An 18,323-nucleotide genomic window follows, 5' to 3' on the forward strand; every position below is an offset into this window, starting at 1 on the left:
TTTTTTAAAAAAAAACAAAACAAAAACACTAAAAACAAAAAGTACATGATGGAGCGAATCAAACCCGCAGGAATTCCTCTTTGGCACGGTCGTCGCTTATTATCCTGGGAATATTTTCCTAACAAAATATTCAGCCCAGATGTGCATTCCACTCTCATTTGAACAGCCAGCTTCCAAAAGAGGGATGGAGGTCATGGCACAAAGGGAAGATATGGGGCTGGGGGGGGGGATGACAAGGACAACGCTGCCGGCTCTCCAGGGGGCAAGAATAGGGGGAGCTTAAAGAGAGAGCTCTCCCCCTTCACAGGTGTGTCAAGAGCAAGTATTTTGGAGTAAAACAGCTGGGATACAAGATCTTTAGGGCAGCTTCTAATTCGTTTGAGCCAACCAAAAAGAGGGTAGCAGCCCCTCCCCCCCCCCAAAAAAACACACACAGCTAGAAATAAAACTTCACAGGAGCTCTGGAGCAGCGAAATGCTGCTGCCCGGCATGAAGTCACCACACCCCAAATCCCTGCTGCCTGCAGGGAAATATGCAGATGACACCACTTTGATGGCTGAAAGCGAGGAGGAGCTGAGGAGCCTTATGACGAAGGTGAAAGAAGAAAGTGCAAAAGCTGGGTTGCAGTTAAACCTCAAAAAAACCAAGATTATGGCAACCAGCTTGATTGATAACTGGCAAATAGAGGGAGAAAACGTGGAGGCAGTGACAGACTTTGTATTTCTGGGCGCAAAGATTACTGCAGACGCTGACTGCAGACAGGAAATCAGAAGACGTTTACTTCTTGGGAGGAGAGCAATGACAAATCTTGATAAAATAGTTAAGAGCAGAGACAGCACACTGACAACAAAGGTCCGCATAGTTAAAGCAATGGTATTCCCCGTAGTAACCTATGGCTGCGAGAGCTGGACCATAAGGAAGGCTGAGCGAAGGAAGATAGATGCTTTTGAACTGTGGTGCTGGAGGAAAATTCTGGGAGTGCCTTGGACTGCAAGAAGATCAAACCAGTCCATACTCCAGGAAATAAAGCCAGACTGCTCACTTGAGGGAATGGTATTAAAGGCAAAACGGAAGTACTTTGGCCACATAATGAGAAGACAGGATACCCTGGAGAAGAGGCTGATGCTAGGGAAAGTGGAAGGCAAAAGGAAGAGGGGCTGACCAAGGGCAAGATGGATGGATGATATTCTGGAGGTGACAGACTTGACCCTGGGGAAGCTAGGGGTGGCGACGGCCGACAGTGGGCTGGTCCATGAAGTCACGAAGAGTCGGAAACGACTGAACGAATAATCAACAATGTTTGTGAGCTCATTTGCAGAACGACTCTGCAAGTTAAGATGCTTAAACAAATCTGCGGAAATGTACTGGTTTTTGGGGAAAGCCAAGGAAATACAGAGAGGCCGAAGAGAAGCCGGCACCTCCACGGCCGCTAGAAATGGGTTCGCACTTGTTATTTCACTCCACACTGCCCACACACCTTCCGTCATCTCCCTGCAGCCATGAGGACTAGAAATGTGCTTTTGTACAAAAGAAGCAAAGCTTCGCAGGACAAAGAATTCTGTCTCCCGACACCAAGTCCTCTGCAATTGGTGGGGAAATCGTGGGATACATGCACACAACAGTAGCTTTGTATGCGTAGAGATGTCCAGGCCATCCTGTGCCACAAAAAACGTCAGAACAGACTATCAAAAGTTTTCTGATTTTTAAGGGTTCCACAGATATTAAGCCACCCTAACTGTCGCCACTTTGGGGATTGAGGGGGGGGAGAGAAAACTCTTGTGCATGAGAATGGTCAAAACATGCATTATTACAGGTCCATCCCATCAGCAGTAGCTGGTGGCTCCGTTGTCCGTGGGGTGGTGAATCCACTCCAGATTTCACTCAGTACTCTAAAGGGGCTATCCAAGGTGTGGACGCTTCTGAAACTTGGAGAGCTCCTTCAGAGTTCTGACTGGTTCAGACTGAAACCCGGAGTGGATTCACCGCCCCACCGACATCGGAGCCACCAGCTTCCACTGTGTCTCACAGTAAAATCAACTGCGTCTCGGAGTAAAACCCATCCCCATGACTCCATTGGCGTTTTACCTTGTTATGAAGCCCGTTTTCCCTAGGCACTGCCAGCCTCTTTCAACATCGGGTCAGTTTTTGAACGTGCCATGCGATTGGGGGGGGGGGGGAACGGTGCCTCCAACCATGTGCAGAGTGCTTTCCCCCTCACCGTTGAGCAACCACTGCTCAATGTCTGGTATCGGGGAGGTGGGTTAGGATTCCCCCTTTGGAATTTCAGGGGCTCCCTCTCCGGAAAAAATCATGATGGTTCAGCTACCTGAACTTATGAAAGGTCATTGTTTGCCAGAGTGAAGCTAAGGACGTTTCCTTGGTCATCTTAATGCCAGGCTGGGCACTGCGGAGCCAAACACTACAGAACGGCTTTTACAACTGCCAAGGCTGCCACAGCAGTTTCCAAAGCTGGTTGCACGCCTGCAGAGCCCATGCCAAGTGCGGAGGCGCCCAAGAAATGATTTATGGCTGAGATCTCCCCCGGGAAGGCAAGCCAGCCGAGTTGATGTTGCAAAAGCTCCAGGCTGCTAACACCCACCTACATGGGAGTTATTTTCGGATCCCACGGCCATAAATAACAGGCACTCGGGTTCCTGAAGAAACCTGACGACGTCGAAGACAACGCTGGGAGGATCAAGGGATGTCTGGGACTACAGCTCCCATCATCCCCATCCGGCAGGACTATTTGTAGCCCAGCTGTTGTGGGCTGCAAACAGTCTGGTGTGGTATAAAGGCAGTTTCCTGTGTTCTTGTGGGGTGAGGGCAGAATTGTCTCTAGTCTACCGGCCCTGGTTCTACACTAGGGTAGCGGTTTATCCGCACACACCCCACCAGGCTAAATCCAGCCCCGTGTGGGATGCCCAGCCGGTCACGCTTGAGATGGGAAGGAAACGGCATCGGCAGCAACGCTAGTTTCAGGCTGTGCATTTCCAACACCTCTCGCTCATTTCTCAAAACTGCCCTGCCCCAAAACCAGTTCAGGCACTGGAACGCTTCTCTGGCAACCCCCTGCTCTAGCGTGGCAATCAACGTTACTGACTCTTCCGATATGGAAAGGGAGGGAAAAAAGCAGAAGCTTCCTTTCCTGGTTGCTTGGAGGCAATGAAGGCTCACCACAGGTGAGCCAGGGAGGAGGTATTTACAAGCCCGATCCGTGCCTCTCTACGGAAGCGTGTCATGTTGATGGGCCAATGGGTCGCCGTCACACACAAAAAGAATGTTGCCTGGCTACTTGGACACCAAGAAATGTGATGCTGGTGCCCAGGAATTTGAAATATATATTTTCTAGATCTGGGAAAATGAATGAACACTGGAACAACCTACATTGCCCCAGAAGAGAGAGAGAGAGAGACAGCAAGTAATTCTGGTGCTTTCCTTTAAAATATTCCAAACTCCCTCAAGTACTACTTATGTGCGTGATAATAGGGGGAATTCCATCACAGCAAGTTCTACCTTGACTGTACCCTGTGATTTTCTCTGCAAGCATCTGGAGGAAGCCCCCATGAATGAATGCACAGAAGGTCCTCCTTTGCACACAGGATTATTCAAGGAAAGATTCAACACCATTCAGCAGAGTTATTTCTAGTAACAGTAACCTGGGATTCCAGCTCCCTTCAAGCATTCCTTTTTTAAAACCTCGCTGACTCTAAGGTTTCATAACCTCTCCGCAGCTAAAAATAGATCCATGGCCTGCCACAGGACAGAAACAGGCGATTTGGGGGGGGGGGGAGGAAGGGGGGAGGGATCGCACATTTCATATCCCAGAATAAAAGCATGAATCAGTTGTGAATGTGATGAGGCCTCTTTCTTCAGCACACACTCAGAGTTGCATGAGGCAATTCTCTCCCTCCTGTAAGAAGTGCTCTGTCTCATGCAGCCTTTTTTTTTTTTTTTTAACATGATAGGGAGGAAGTTTCTAGTCCCTATGGTAAACTCTCAGAAAGGAAAAGATGGAAGGAAGCAGCAATCCCAGCGGTCTGGGATCACGGCACGCTCCTGCATGGATCAACCTACAATTTACCGCGAAAGGTGGAATGCATGCACTGAACAACTCTTGGGAACTGAATAATTAAAAATACCAATTACTAACGCCCCAACTACACTGACAAATGCACTGGCAAGGGGGAAAAAAATACCAGACTTGGTTGTTTGCTATATTATTTTAAATCCAGATTCAAACGGGGATGCCGGCCTAGTCCATGCAAAAAAAATGCAAACTGCTCCCGCCACCCCCACCTCGGTGTCTAGGCAAATCCTCTATATGATTACCTCGGTGAATAATTCAGAGCGACTCCAGTGTTTGTCTTCTGGTTGGTACACAGTGTGTGTTTTACCTTTTAACTTTACATGCAGCTGCCTCCGTCTCCACTCTCAATAATGCAGGAGACCGGCCTAGCAGCTGGAGACACTTTCAGAGCAAGACGTCTGCTGCGTGCCAGAATTAAGCTGCCAGATCTGGATGGGGTTAACGTCCAATTACTTTGCTTCCCTCTCCCATTAAAAAAAAAAAAACCCAGCAGGGAGAGGTGGGAAAGAAGAACACCTGTATCATAAAACACGCACAATCACGGCATCCTTTCAGTTTCACTGGACAGGGCAGCGAACATTTGCATAGAAGCCGACTCAGGCACATAACACAGCAGACAAGAAAGCAACAAAAGACTGCTTAACGGAGCGTGGATGTTTTCAACGATATACACTTTTCCGCAAGAACACCAACGAGAGCGCTGGCGCAGTAGCGAAGAGATACATCGGTGCACCAGAAAGACCTCAGTGCGAGTCTTACCCCTGGCAATGAACTTGGCTAATGGCCTGAAGGCTAGCTGATCTCTCTCAGCCTCGGTCCTTCAGCAATATGGGACTAATAAAAACAACAACAGCCTACCTAACAGGATTGTTGTGCGAATGGACAAGCGGACACACTCATGCAAAGTCTGACACTCTCGTGCAAAGCTTGCTGCTGTTTTAACACAACCGGGATCGCATCTACCGCAAACGACAAGAAGATCAAAGGTATCCAAGAATGGCCCAAATCACTTTGGTGCCCGAGGAGGAAAATACACACAGCGCAACTCCCTGCCCGCTCCTCAATAATTAAAAGAAGGTTCCATCCACCATGAAGTTCTCACAGGAGTCAGGGCAGCATTTGCAAATGATGGGCCTGTTCAGACAACACACTAAGCCATGGTTAGGGCGCTAACCCTTTTGCAGCAAATAGTGAGTGTGTTTAAAGCGTGGTTATGTAGCCACCGTGGTTAGGAATGGTTCACACAACACACTAAGCCATCATGTTTAGTTCTAAGTGCTTAACCACCATGGTTCAGCGTGTCACGTGAACAGGGCCGTTGTGTAGCGGTTCCAGTTAAAGTCAGGGCTGTGTTCACTTGCGACCCACCTACTCCTGCGTGTAGGAAGAACAGCCCAATCAGGTTTGGAGGTCTCCTTCTTCTGCTTTCTGTATCTACCCCGCCAAAAAAGGGGGGAGGAGCTACACAGGTAGTAGGCAACATCGAATTGCAAGGATCCAAGCTAAACAATAGTGCCATCAAGAACACCTACAACACTATGCTGGTTGAGAACGATGGAATTGCAGTCCACCACATTTGGAGGGCAAGATGGTTGGGGAAGGGAAGGCTGGTTTAAATCATAAAGCAGAAAGAACCCCAGAGAGATTCATGGTGGTACATCTCAAGAATTGAAGAGTGGGGAGACATAGGCAACCATCTATGGTTGCAGCCATCCATCCATCAACGAGAAGAGGGACCATTCGATTGCTTCAGCTCAGCACTGCCCTGCAAGTCAACTGGACAGGCGATTTCCTGAGAACCGCAGGTAAGCCGGCCCCAAGGCCTTTGGAAGAGCAGCCCACGAGTGTGAGAAATAGCTAGCTGCCCCGCCGTATGTCTTTAAAGTGCTCCATATGCACTCACTGGGGAATCCTTAAGAACAACCCTGCAAGGTAGGCTCAGCGTTCTCTCTGTCCCAGGCACGGGACCGAGGCTGGAAGAGCGAGATTTGCTGGAGGCCTCCCTACAGGGCGGAGCAGAAATCTAAGCAAGAGGCTTTCAGATCACGTTCCAGATTAATTGTGACACCAGCTCCCACACACAATTTTTTAAAAATAATAATCAAGAGAATGAGCGTGGCTCCATAAATCGAGGGTAGCCAGCAGGCCTGCCCAGTCGAATTTTAAGATGTCTAGCTGTTATTTGTATTAGCTTTATATGTCTTAACCAGTTTCATGTATTTTATAGTATTTTTGTTTTCAATGTTGTTCCCTGCCTCGATCCAGAGGGATAGGCCCCTCTTCTGCCGTAGAGACACTCTCCAAGGCCTTGTCACCTCACTTTGGCCTCAATTCGCCTTTCTGTAAAATGGGAACAGTAGCCTATGTCACAGGGCTGTTCGCGAGGATGCCTGCAAAGGGCCTTTTTGGCAAATTGTTTAACAGCAGACGATTCACTCTTTAATAGACATCTACATATCCTGCTTGCTTCCTTTTTAACCCTCCCCCAACCCTACGCTACAGACAGCAGTTGTGTGCGCAAATAATACCTTTGTCCCAACTTTGACATCTGCTTTGCGTGCAGCAGATGCCAATGGGTGGGGGGAGCGGGTAACTCAAGAGGGCACCATGTGGCACAAAGTTAACCGTTCTTTCCTGCAGCTTATTATATTCCTTTACGGGGAGGGACGTGAGGGTACTTAGAAAGAAAGAAAAATACTTTCAGGGGTGGTTAAAAATGCATTTCATTGCACGTTAAAGCTTCCACCCTAAAATCAATCAAGAGGAAGGAGAATAAGAAAAATGAAGAGTCTTGGGGGTGCAGAGATTGATTTAGAAGTGGGGGGGGAATGCATCCAGAGAGTATTGAAAACTAGCAGGTAAGAGCTCTACCTGTGAAGGGAAACCACGTCTCTCTTGATTTTAGCAACAAGAACCAAACACACCTGATCTCAGCTGCTAAACCCTTTCCATTTCCACGTCGAAAGGCCTTTTGAAATTTGAAGTTTCCACAACACCAATGGTCTTTTCGCTTGCTTATTTCCTAAGCTGCATGGCTGTGGTGTCTCGCATTGCCACAATCGGGCATGTTCCACATTACAGATAAACTCAACAAAAGATACAAAACTCAGGATTTTACATTATTCACACGTGATGACACGTGATGATACCCTAAGGAGAGCACAGGGTCTCTGAAGATGGCAACCTCGCTCCCCAACAGTGCAGTCCTATGCATGTCTACTCAGACTTTAGTTCCACTGAGATCAAGGACACTCACTCCCACACAAGCGTGCACAGAGTTGAACCCACACACTTTATATGCACCTACACTGAACTCACACGCTGCCTGACTATGCAAAGTTATGCATGCTTTGGCCTCCTGAAATCTAACTCTGCACAGGACTGCAGCCTTAATTGATTAACTAGATAAAAGCCAAACTAAACAAATACTTAAAAAAAAAAAAACTTCAGTTGTCCTGATTTCATTATCAAGAAAATTTGCACCCAAATCACTTTCGGCCTCTCCAAGACTGAGTAAATGACACCCGTCCTTCTCCTATCTTAGAACGACACAGAGACATGTCACACACATACAGCGGTTTCGTGAACAAATCTGCTGGCACGGATCAATCCGCCTTTGTACCAGTAGGTGTTGCTCTAACTACGAAGGAAAGAGAGAGAGAGAGAGAAGCTGCATTGTGAGTTCTTACAAAACAGTAACTGGAACAGAAACTGCTATTGCTTAGTTGGTCCTGGAGAATTGGGAGGGAAAACCCTCATGAAACACAAAAAGAGGTGGGGCCTTTGGTTGGCTCTGTCTGGACCAAAGTACACAAGCTTCCAAGTTTCACAGAGTTCTGACGGGCAGACAGAGAAGCATATCTTCAAATGTGTAGAAAAGTTAAAGATGTAATAAATAAGTCACTCAGCACAGAATATCAATAGCGCTCTCTTGTGAATAAGCCAATATCAAAGGAGGGGAGAGACCCAGTTTTGTCTTCTCGGTATTTAAAAATAGGTTTCTTTTCTATTGCACCTGGATAAAGGGGTTTTTACGTCACTCGAAAACTAGTGTATCTCTAGGCTTGGCTAACAGGAATTCCTTTAACTGAAATAAAAACATGAATTGCCTCATTTTGTAATTCTTGGTGACTGACTCAACTTTGCCTAATCAAGCTTACTCAGAAGCCACACCAAATTCAAAGCGGTCTTACCAGAGAATAAGCGCACATACCACGACAGCTGCGCAACCAGACCCAATGAGTATTTACTAGAAATTAAATTCTATAGACTTACTCCCTTGTAAGGGTGCAGCCTCAACTTGACTTTGTTCCGTGCCATGAAAAGCGAAGAAAAACAAGCGGTCTCGCAAAAGAAAATCTCTTCACTTTTCACAGTACGTTCTGACATCAGAGACAAGACCAGCCTTCTCCAATCCAGTGTCCTTCAGGTGCATTTGAATACAACCCCCATCATCCCCAGCCAGCACACTGGCTGGGGATGATGGGAGCTGTACTCAAACGCACCTGATATGGTTTGGAACATACACCCACAACAACAGAAATTAACTTCACCAATAACTACTACTAGGATACTATGTGTGAGTAAGCGTCCAATTTTAATTCAGAAAAAAAGGGAGTGCACGCCTGCACCGTCATAAGTTTAGAAGATACTACGGTGACATCAGGGATTCTGAATTCCACCCCCGATTCAGTCACCAGCACCAGGCGAGTAGCCTGTGACGCAACGCCATTAACTGGCAACCCTGACGTTTCGGAAGAAAACCCCAAGAACTTATATTTAAGGCACTGTGACTCACCACCCTGGCATCATACTCCAGCAACATAGAGTATGTAGAGTATTTCCCCGTAACTATGACACAGGAGGAAAGAGGGTGGGGAGGGAGGGAAGCAGAGAATAAACAGAGAAGAAAATCCCTAGAAGAAAACGGAGCTGTTCCCCCCACTCACACGGCAAAAAATAATAATACAGAACTCCAGAACCAGTTTCGTTTCCAGCAATGAGTGGATTCCCTCCCTTTGGTTCCAGGAAGGGCCGGTCCAAGGGAGAAAGCCCAAACCTATGTGCCTTGGATGCTGGTGGTGGTGGTTTTTTGGTTTAAATGGAAAAAAATCCCAATTAGCCTCACACATTTTGGTACTTTGCCCGGGGGAGGGGGGACGTTGTCAGGCCCTTAAGAGATAGCTCAGCAGGGAGCCAAACAGCACGATCTCCCAGGGCGAGAGAATTCGGGCAACTTAATTAACTTCTTTTGAACGGCCTTACTGCCCATCCACTCCAGGACATTGGAAAGTGGGGGGGGGGGGAAGAAAGAGAAAGAAGGGCGAGAGAAATCAGAGCGCAGCTGGACGACTTTAATCACAAGAAGGGCTTATATTTACGCACGCGCGCAGCCCAGCCACACGTTGGCCGAAGAAACGTGAGCAGAGGGGGCGATTCCGGAGCGGCGCCTCGCCAACGGGTAAGGAGTCAGGCAGCCAGAGCAGGCGCCGAGGCGGGGATCAGGTGCAAGGAAAGAGAGAGACACGAGAAAGAGCGGATGGGAGGCACGCCGGGGAGGAAAGGGAAGGAGGGAGCCAACCGGGTCGATTACCACCATCGCCTGCAGGGCAGAGGCCACGATCCGCCAAGAACAACAGCTTGCCCGAGGCGAAAACGAGAGAAGGGAAGAAGAGACGAGACTCTCCGCCCACCCCTCGGCTGAAGATCCGGCGTATCCCCCACCCACCCCACCAACCTTGGCTAAATCACCGCCGTGGTGGCGAGTAGCCTCGCCGTAACCCCCAAAGGGTTTCCAAATGCGCCTCGCCAACGTCTCCATCCCCCTCTTCTGTTTCTACTCCCAACGGGGCCGAAGCGCCTCCCCAAGGCTTTCCACGCAAAGGGCACGATCCGACGTTACGAGCTGCAGCCGGAGGCGAAGCAGCTTTCCCGCCACCCTCCTCCCCCCCCTCCCCCTCTCCTCCCCGCTTAAAGACCTCCAGGAAAAAAATCGCAAAACTCCCGGCTGTGCGCTTTGGCAGGCGGGCTGTGCGCGCCCCCTCCCGACAGCCGGAACTCCCGTCCCCCTCGGCTCTATACCGCCCCCTCCAGGCCGGGCATCGCTAGCTCGCTCTTCGCCCTCTCTAATCAGCCCCTTCCTCGCGAGGGCTCGCTTCCTCGCTCCTCTTCAGACGGACCTCCACTTTCTACCGAAGCGGATCGCGCCCACGAAAGCGGGAACAAATCCACCCGCCTTTAAGGGGCCACACTACGGCTGTCCTCGCCTTCTGGTTTACCAGCCCCAACTTCATCGCTTTCTCCTTTGACGTCCACCACCACCACCACGCCAACCTTTCTACCTGGGACACAAACTTCTCCACTATCCAGAGTTCCCGATTCGCGATCCTTCGCTCTGCCCCGTTCTCCAGAGCGCCCCCATCCGGCCATAGCAAACCTCCATCCGCAGCCAATTCAACCCGGCTAACTGCCCCCTCCCCCTTTCTCTCCTCCCGGTACCCATCGCCCCTCCCCCTCCGTCCTGCCCCCTCTCCCCTCCTGCAACCGTTTGGAAGGAGAACCGGGGCAGCCCACACTAGATCGCCCGCCCCGAAGTTACTACCCCGTGGAGGTGGGGGGAGAGGAAGAGAACTTCCCCCGGCGCCCCCGTTTCCTGCCCTTCCCCTCCCCGGCGCCAGCTGGAGACGCCGTCGCTGCGAAGCGCTCCAAGCCCACAAACAGCTCGCCCCGACGGCGACGAGCCGGGCAGACGGACGGAGACACCTACCGGCGCCGCTGGGGCTCCTTGGACGGCCGCCGTCGTTGCTGGTGGCCGGCGGAGGCAGGAGGAGGCAAGCCGGCTTCGAGGGGAGTCGGGCGCTGCTCGGCGGCTGCTCAAGCTCGCATCGTAGTCCAGACTTCGGGGAGGAGGGAGCGCGAGCGAGGCTGGCTGGCCCGTGCCTGGCGCTGAACTGAACTGCTGCTGCCGCCGCCTCCTCCTCCTCCTTCGGCGCTCCTCCTCCTCCTCCTCCTCCCGGCTCAGCTGCTGCGCTGCCCTTTTTCGTCAGTGGAAAACTCCTGGGCTCTGACGCAGGAGGTGACAAGGGAGCCTCAGCCAGCGAGCCCGGCCCGCTCCCAGCCCACACGCCGCTTCCTGCCTGCCCGGCCGGCCGCCCTCCTTCCTTCCCCGTCTAACCATCGCCCGGGAGGAGGAGGAGCAGGAGACGACACACTGCCCAGTTACCTCCCTTCCTTCCCCGGAAAATCGAGCGCGCGCGCGCGCGTGCGAGAGCAGGGATTGGTGGAGCCGCGGCGGTAGTGTGCGGATTCACACGTGCGCTAGTGCAGGGCGCGCAGGAGGCGTGTTTGCGCGCGCGCGCGCTCTGTTTTCTCGCTCTGCTGCAGGACTTCTTCAGAAGGCTGCGATCCTCGGGTAGTGTCCAGTGTAAGCCCTACGTAGAGTAGACCCATTGAAATGCGTGAGACTGAAGGCCTTCCCTGACGGGCGCCCGTGCATTTCAAGGGGGCTGCTCTACGTTGGGATAACTTCAGATAGGAGCCCAAGTTTTGGGCGTCGGTATTTCCGAGGCGGGAAATTCATTCCGTAGACTAAGGAACCAGCGCCGTTCACCCCTGGGCTGAGTTTGAATTTACTCGGGAGTAAAAGTGTCCTTGATTTCAGGGGAGCTGCCCTCCCGATCCGTAGTCATGCAGCCCGATGGCAGAAGAGTGGGTCCAAGAGTTGTGTCGGGTTGCCATTTTTTATTTACAAGCCTGTCATGTGCTTCCTTGTGAGCAAGCACCATTTGAGTCAATGGGACTTGCCCCTGAGTAAACATGCCTGAGGTTGCGCTGTTAAAGTGGTGAAAGACTTAACAAGTGCCATGGGTCTTTGGTCTGTTAGAATTCCATAATGATTTTTTACTCGCTTTCCTTTCTTTAAGAGGAAAAAAATCATTATTTTAATTTTTTGTAAAAAAAACCCAATGTTTTTTTTTTGAATATAGCTTTTAAGAGCATGCTGCAGGGCTCTTCTTTCTAATCAAACATAGCCTTATGGCGTTTGGATTCATCACCCCCCATGCATGTTTGCTAAGAAGGAGCCAGCCCCCCCCCCCCCTTGCATTTGATGGGGCTCCCAGGATGTAGGCAGGGGGCAAGGGTGTTTGCCCTGTCCTACAAGGGACCAGTTCTCACGTTCAGCTGTGCCCTCTATTTTGGGCCTATTTTGCTTGTTCCTTGCCCAGGCTGAGCCAAGCCTGCCCTCGCCTTACGGAGCAGGAAATAAAAGATCTCCTGCACGGAACCACGCGTACATTGCAAACTCTCCATATCTTCATAATTCTATTTCTGCAGATTTTTTTCTGCTGTTGCTAGAGGTAGAGAAGGGCAAAGTGCTGGAGCTGGTTTCCCCTGGAAGTCCTGCACAATCATCCACCACCACACACACACACACACACACACACACACACCCGTGCCTTTAGCTTCTGAGATTACACCAGCATATGTTCTGGTTTATTGTTGCAGCCATAAGTTCAGAGCCATAAATATGCTGCTGCTGCTGCTTTTTTTAAAAGAGAATCTCTAAACACCGATTTCTGGATGGATCTCCCTGGGGGAAGGGAATAAAAGCAGCCACCAGGGCCTCGGATTTAGTTCAGGGCCGAGGTGCAGGGTTGTTGTTTTAGCTTCTCCTCTGCAAAGCTGTCCATCCCCCAAGCACCCCGCTACTGTTAGCTGCAGAAGGGAAACCAAACAAGCAGTTGTATTGGGCCTGTGTTGGTTTCCTCGTAGCAATTCTTGGGGCAGGAGACAGGGGATTTGCATCAGGGAACCCCTTGTTGGAAAAGAACCTCAACACACACACCTTCTTCCTGCTCTTAGACAAAAAAAAATACCTACAAGGTACATTCCTCAACCCAGTGCCCTCCAGCACATAAATTTGGAGGTGTGGAATTGACGCAACCCTGGCCTAGGATGAGTGCAGACATTTTCTTTCTTTTTATCCTCATTAGGCCTGGCGAAGCCAGTTTGCTACTGTATCCTTTCCAGGTAGAAAACTCAAGGAAGCCACGGTTTGGGAGCTACTCAGTGGCTGAGCTGGGATAGGAAGGTACATAGCACAAACAGGCTAATCTCTACTGAAAAGTATACATGGACACAAATCTAACATCAGAAATGGCAATGTTCAATAACCAGTGGCAGAACCCTTCAGCACCACAGGACACACTGGCTGGGTTCGCACAACACACTAACCCACACTCAGTGGCTGAGTATGGTTTGTTGCAGAACCATTGTTTGCTGGACTGTGGGTTAGTGTGTTGTCCGAACCCAGGACATTTTCCGCAGGGTGGCTTGCTAACTACCCTGAACAACCCAACAACAAGCCATGGGTTCTCAAGGTGGATTGTTTGAAACAAATACGCCACACTGCATGGTTAACAAGCCACCCTGCAGAAAATGTCCTGGCTTAGACAACACACTAACTCACAGTTCAACAAACAACCCCACTCAGCCACTGAGTGTGGGTTGGCGTATTGTGTGACTCCAGCCTCTGACACTGGCTATAAAGTGTGGAGCAAAAGTATCTCCCTGAGTCAGAAGTCATACACTGGTTTAATTCTATCGCCAGGGTCTTGAATCACAATACAGGATTTTTTATCACACTACATGACCGGTTCACACAATCGCCACAGCCCACCGTGGCTTATTTAAGCTTGTCCCAACACTTCAGCCATGCCGTGAAAAGGCTCCCCGGGGACTGAGATGCTGGGCATTGTAGTCATGCTATTGGTAGAGCATTTGCTTTGCATGCAGAAGATCCCAGGTTCAACCTCCGGCATTCCCAGGAACGGCTGGGAAAGATGCATCCCTGCCCGTCAGTATAGGCAATATTAAACTAGATCAGTGGAGGCTGGTGGTTCTGATGTCAGTGGGGTGATGAATCTGCTCCGGGTTTCAGTCAGAACTCTAAAGGAGCTATGCAATGTGTTTCGCACCTTGGATACTCCTTTAGAGTTCTGACTGAAACCTGGAGTGAATTCGACATTGGAGCCACCAGCTTCCACTGAAAAAGATGAACCAAGGTCTGACTTGATGTGATGGAGCTTCCTATGTCCTCTTATGCACAATGGAGCACAGCAACGCTCCTTTGCACCTTCCTTACCATGAGGCCTGTGCAGAAGCACTTGAGTGCAGTGTGCACATTTTAATTAATAGGAGATGGCATGCCATTTGGCTTTCCAGCTTAAAACAGCTTTTCCACTTCATAGTTCAAAATCCACAGCCAAGCAATACCTTTTTCATTGAAATTCCACCACAACATTGCAAGCTTTCAAGTTCTCCAGAAATCTTCAGGCGAGGTGTTACTAAAAAGCACCTAGCCTGATGATGACTTCTAGAGAACTCAAAATTTTTGTGGAATTTGGCACAGTGTTGCCCAGCTGTGGATTTTGGAGTTTTGGTAATCAACCAGCATGCCAATCTTTGTGGAGAGGCTTGTGTTTCTGTAATTTAAAAGTGGATCCTTTTTTCTTTTTAAGCCTTCCTCTTGCCATCTCTTTTTAGAAAAAACTTTCCTGGCAGATAAGCTTCTACGGAACAACGGACCACATGATTTCAAAACAAAGATAAAAGTCCTAGGAAGAGACAAGAAGAAGGAGGCGAGGAAATTGGTCTTCTCCAACCACGTGTTTTGCAGTCCTGGCAGCTGGCCCGGCCCGCTAGAACTAGCTGCTTTGCAGCTTTTGGACAGAACGAGCGCTTAGCCTTTACAATGTGTTGCGTAAACTGGACAAACAGTGCTGCCTGTCGCCCTTGTTTGCGGGTTTGCTGAACATGTGCCAAGCCAGGCCTTCCTCTCTGAAAACAACAAGAGTCTCTTAAGTTGGTAGCTTCCCTGGAAAATACATCAGGTAAAAGTGATTCATTGATAAGCTATGCAGTCCGTACGTTACATTCCGGTACATTCTGTTAATGTGCATTAGTTGAAGCATGAATTTAATTGAGGCAGAGTAAGACAGAAGAGATGTTATGGGGTGGGGGAGCTCAGCCCTTTGTGTGATGCATTCCCGAGGCTGTTCATGTAGGCTTCTGATCCCAGCCAGGGAACACACAAATCATAGAATCATAGAATAGCAGAGTTGGAAGGGGCCTACAAGGCCATCGAGTCCAACCCCCTGCTCAATGCAGGAATCCACCCTAAAGCATCCCTGACAGATGGTTGTCCAGCTGCCTCTTGAAGGCCTCTAGTGTGGGAGAGCCCACAACCTCACCAGGCAACAGATTCCATTGTCGTACTGCTGTAACCGTCAGGGAGTTTTTCCTGATGTCCAGCTGGAATCTGGCTTCCTTTAACTTGAGCCCGTTATCCCGTGTCCTGCACTCTGGGAGGATCAAGAAGAGGTCCTGGCCCTCCTCTGTGTGACAACCTTTCAAGTATTTGAAGAGTGCTCTCATGTCTCCCCTCAATCTTCTCTTCTGCAGGCTAAACAGGCCCAGTTCTTTCAGTCTCTCTTCATAGGGCTTTGTTTCCAAACAAAGTAGTTTCCAAACTACTAATGCAAGCAGTAGTGTAGTTGAAGCATTGCTCACCGGGACATAGCCCTGACACTTTTTGAACCCGCAGGGATGCTGACATCACCTGCCACCTCCCCTGAGATTTCCCTGACCCCTTTGAGATGAGCTGCAATATATTCAGCATCTTGGGGAAAGGGGAATGAATTTTTCCCTGCAGTTACATATTGTTCCCTGTTGTAATGCAAAGTGTTTTGGGTTGGCCTGGGCTTGAGTGGACAATTAAGACCCGTTAGCAGACTCAATTAGAAGCAAACTGCTCCTGCCTTCTTGTGTTATGGCCGTGGGATTCAAATAATCAACAATCACTTCACATTAGACAGATACAGTAGATAGATTAACAACAGAGTATTTAAAAAATACATTTTAAGCCAAAACGTTTAACGCTCTCACTCTGTATAAATACTCTGTTGTTAGTTTTTCTATCTTTCGAATACATTTTACCTTATGACTGACTGCATCCATAGTGAATCAAGCTTCCTTCTTGCTTTGCTGTTGCACTGCTTTATACCTACCCCGAGAAATAACCTAATACATTGAAATATTTGCATTTAGCTATTTGCTGTTTCACACTGATTTACATCCAGCCCAGCTCTGTACACGTAGGCAACCGCTACAGTCGCCCATTTCACAGAACTGAATGGCCACCCACCTGCATGTGGCCATTTTGAATATTCAGTCCCTGGTGTGTACTGCCATCCAAACCCAGGGACTATGGGTGATTGATTGATTGATTGATCAGTTGATTGCAATTATATCCCGCCTAGGGACCTATTGCATTTATATCCCTCCTTTTTTCCTCCAAGGAACCCAAGGCGGTGGACATAATCGTCCTCCTCTCCATTTTATCCTCATAACAACAACCCTGTGAGGTAGGTTGGGCAGAGAGTCTGTGACTGGCCCAAAGTCACCCAGTGGGTTTCCATGGCCAAGTGGGGACTAGAACCCAGATCTCCTGACTCCCAGTCCAGCACTTTAGCCACTACGCCACACTGGCTCCCTGCTGTCCAAATCCAGGGACCATGGGTTAGACAAGGGTTGTTTAACCCTCGGATGGCCCATGGTCCCCGGATTCAGACGACACAACTAGCTACCCTACCTGCTTAAGCCATGCAGTTTTGATTGTGCAAATTGGATCAGTATAATGCAGCAGTTAAAGTGTTGGATTAGGACTGGGGAGAGCCAGGTTCAAATCCCCACTGAGCCACGGCATCCACTAAGCCTGCAAGCCAATGTTCATGTCCCTGGGAACAAGCCTCACTGAACCCATTGAGATCGCCTACCGAGTAGGTGTGTACAGCATTGCAATGTAAATGACCTCAAGCCAGTCACGCCTCCTCTCTTGGCCTAACCCGCCTCGCAGGGTTGTTCTGCCCCCCTCTTTGGAGGAAGGGCAGGATGAAAAAATGTCGTATTTCTTTCTATGGCCCTGAACACCACAGGTGCCTGCGGCACTAGCCATCTGTAGCTGCCCCAAATGAGTTTGCTTTCAGAAACCCCAGGTTTTCTTGAAATAACCTTTCCAGCCCTGCCACTTGCAAATATGCCTTTGAATGCATGCAAGATTAGATCTAAGGTATGTGATGTCCTCCTCCCTAGAAACCCTTGGCTAGCTAGCAGAGAGGGCATGGGGAAGGGGTTCCCCCCACCCCCACCTGGATCTCACCAGGGAAAATCCCATTCCCGGCTGGCCGGATCTGGCTTCCCCCTTCCTTGTTTCAGCTGACACGGCTCTTTTCTTTTCTTTTTTTTAACCTCCGGCAGAAAGAGTGAGCCTTCACGCAAGGCTAGCCAGCACCGGCTGTGTTCTTTTGATGTTTACCCAGATAACCAGATCCTCCGCCGCCCCAGCCCTGCCCCCACCTTCAGGACCGAGATGAATCTGTATCCAAGAGCTGAAAGTAGCATTTTGCAAGACTTCCAGATCGACACCTATTTTTCTTTTCCTCGCCTCTGGTCAAACAGGTTTTGCAGGACCACATCAACATAAACAGCAGATGACCTGATCCAATGCAGATTTACTCAGAAATAAGTCCCAACACCTGCATGCAGGTGTTTACAGGCATGCAGCCTGAGAGATTGAACTGTAAGCTCACTCCCCCTCATGTGCGATTCCACCTCTGAGTAAGTTTCTAGACCTCATTGTTGCAGACAAACACACCTTTGGAATTGAAAAGCTCTACCAGTGATAGAGGGTGGAGCAGGTGCAGAGGTAGCCTAGCAGGCCCACAGCCATGACAGTTTACAGCCCTGTACCTCACACATGGCTGATTAAATCCTTGGAGAGAAGAGCGTTCCATAACCCATAAAATCACAATTGTCCTTGATCAACCTTCCCCATCGTTCATTTCCACATTATGTCAGAAATGGGAGACACACATGCGATACAGCTTCTCCAATTTTTTTTTTCCTGGAAATGGAAGTTTGATGAAGGTGCTGAGAAATCTCTCTGGAGAGATCCTTAGCCCCAAAATGTCCAGGCTGGACGTCACTGGGCATTTGTCTGGTTCATGCCCAGGAGGGGTCCACTGCACACACACATACACGCCACACACTTCAGCTTACTGAATTTTCTTTTCTTTCTTTCAAAGTGATTCCTTTCTTGCTTTAAAAGATCGGCTAGAGGCAGCATATACCCCAGGAGAGATCCTGAGCCTGGCATTCTTTTCAGGACGCTGAGGAG

The 18,323-nt window shown here is 49.5% G+C and overlaps 1 protein-coding gene across 1 annotated transcript in view; it reads right to left on the bottom strand.

Moving 5' to 3' along the window:
- The window catches only part of CSRNP1 (cysteine and serine rich nuclear protein 1), a 36,263-nt gene extending 25,284 nt beyond the window's left edge, over positions 1-10,979 (bottom strand). Inside the window, exon 1 of the mRNA XM_063126113.1 lies at positions 10,854-10,979. The gene's annotated coding sequence lies outside the window, so the exon portion shown is untranslated. The remainder of the gene's footprint in view (positions 1-10,853) is intronic.
- Between the last annotated feature and the right edge of the window lie 7,344 nt (positions 10,980-18,323).

The sequence above is a fragment of the Elgaria multicarinata genome, chromosome 1 (assembly GCF_023053635.1).
Source record: "Elgaria multicarinata webbii isolate HBS135686 ecotype San Diego chromosome 1, rElgMul1.1.pri, whole genome shotgun sequence".
Taxonomy (NCBI): domain Eukaryota; kingdom Metazoa; phylum Chordata; class Lepidosauria; order Squamata; family Anguidae; genus Elgaria; species Elgaria multicarinata.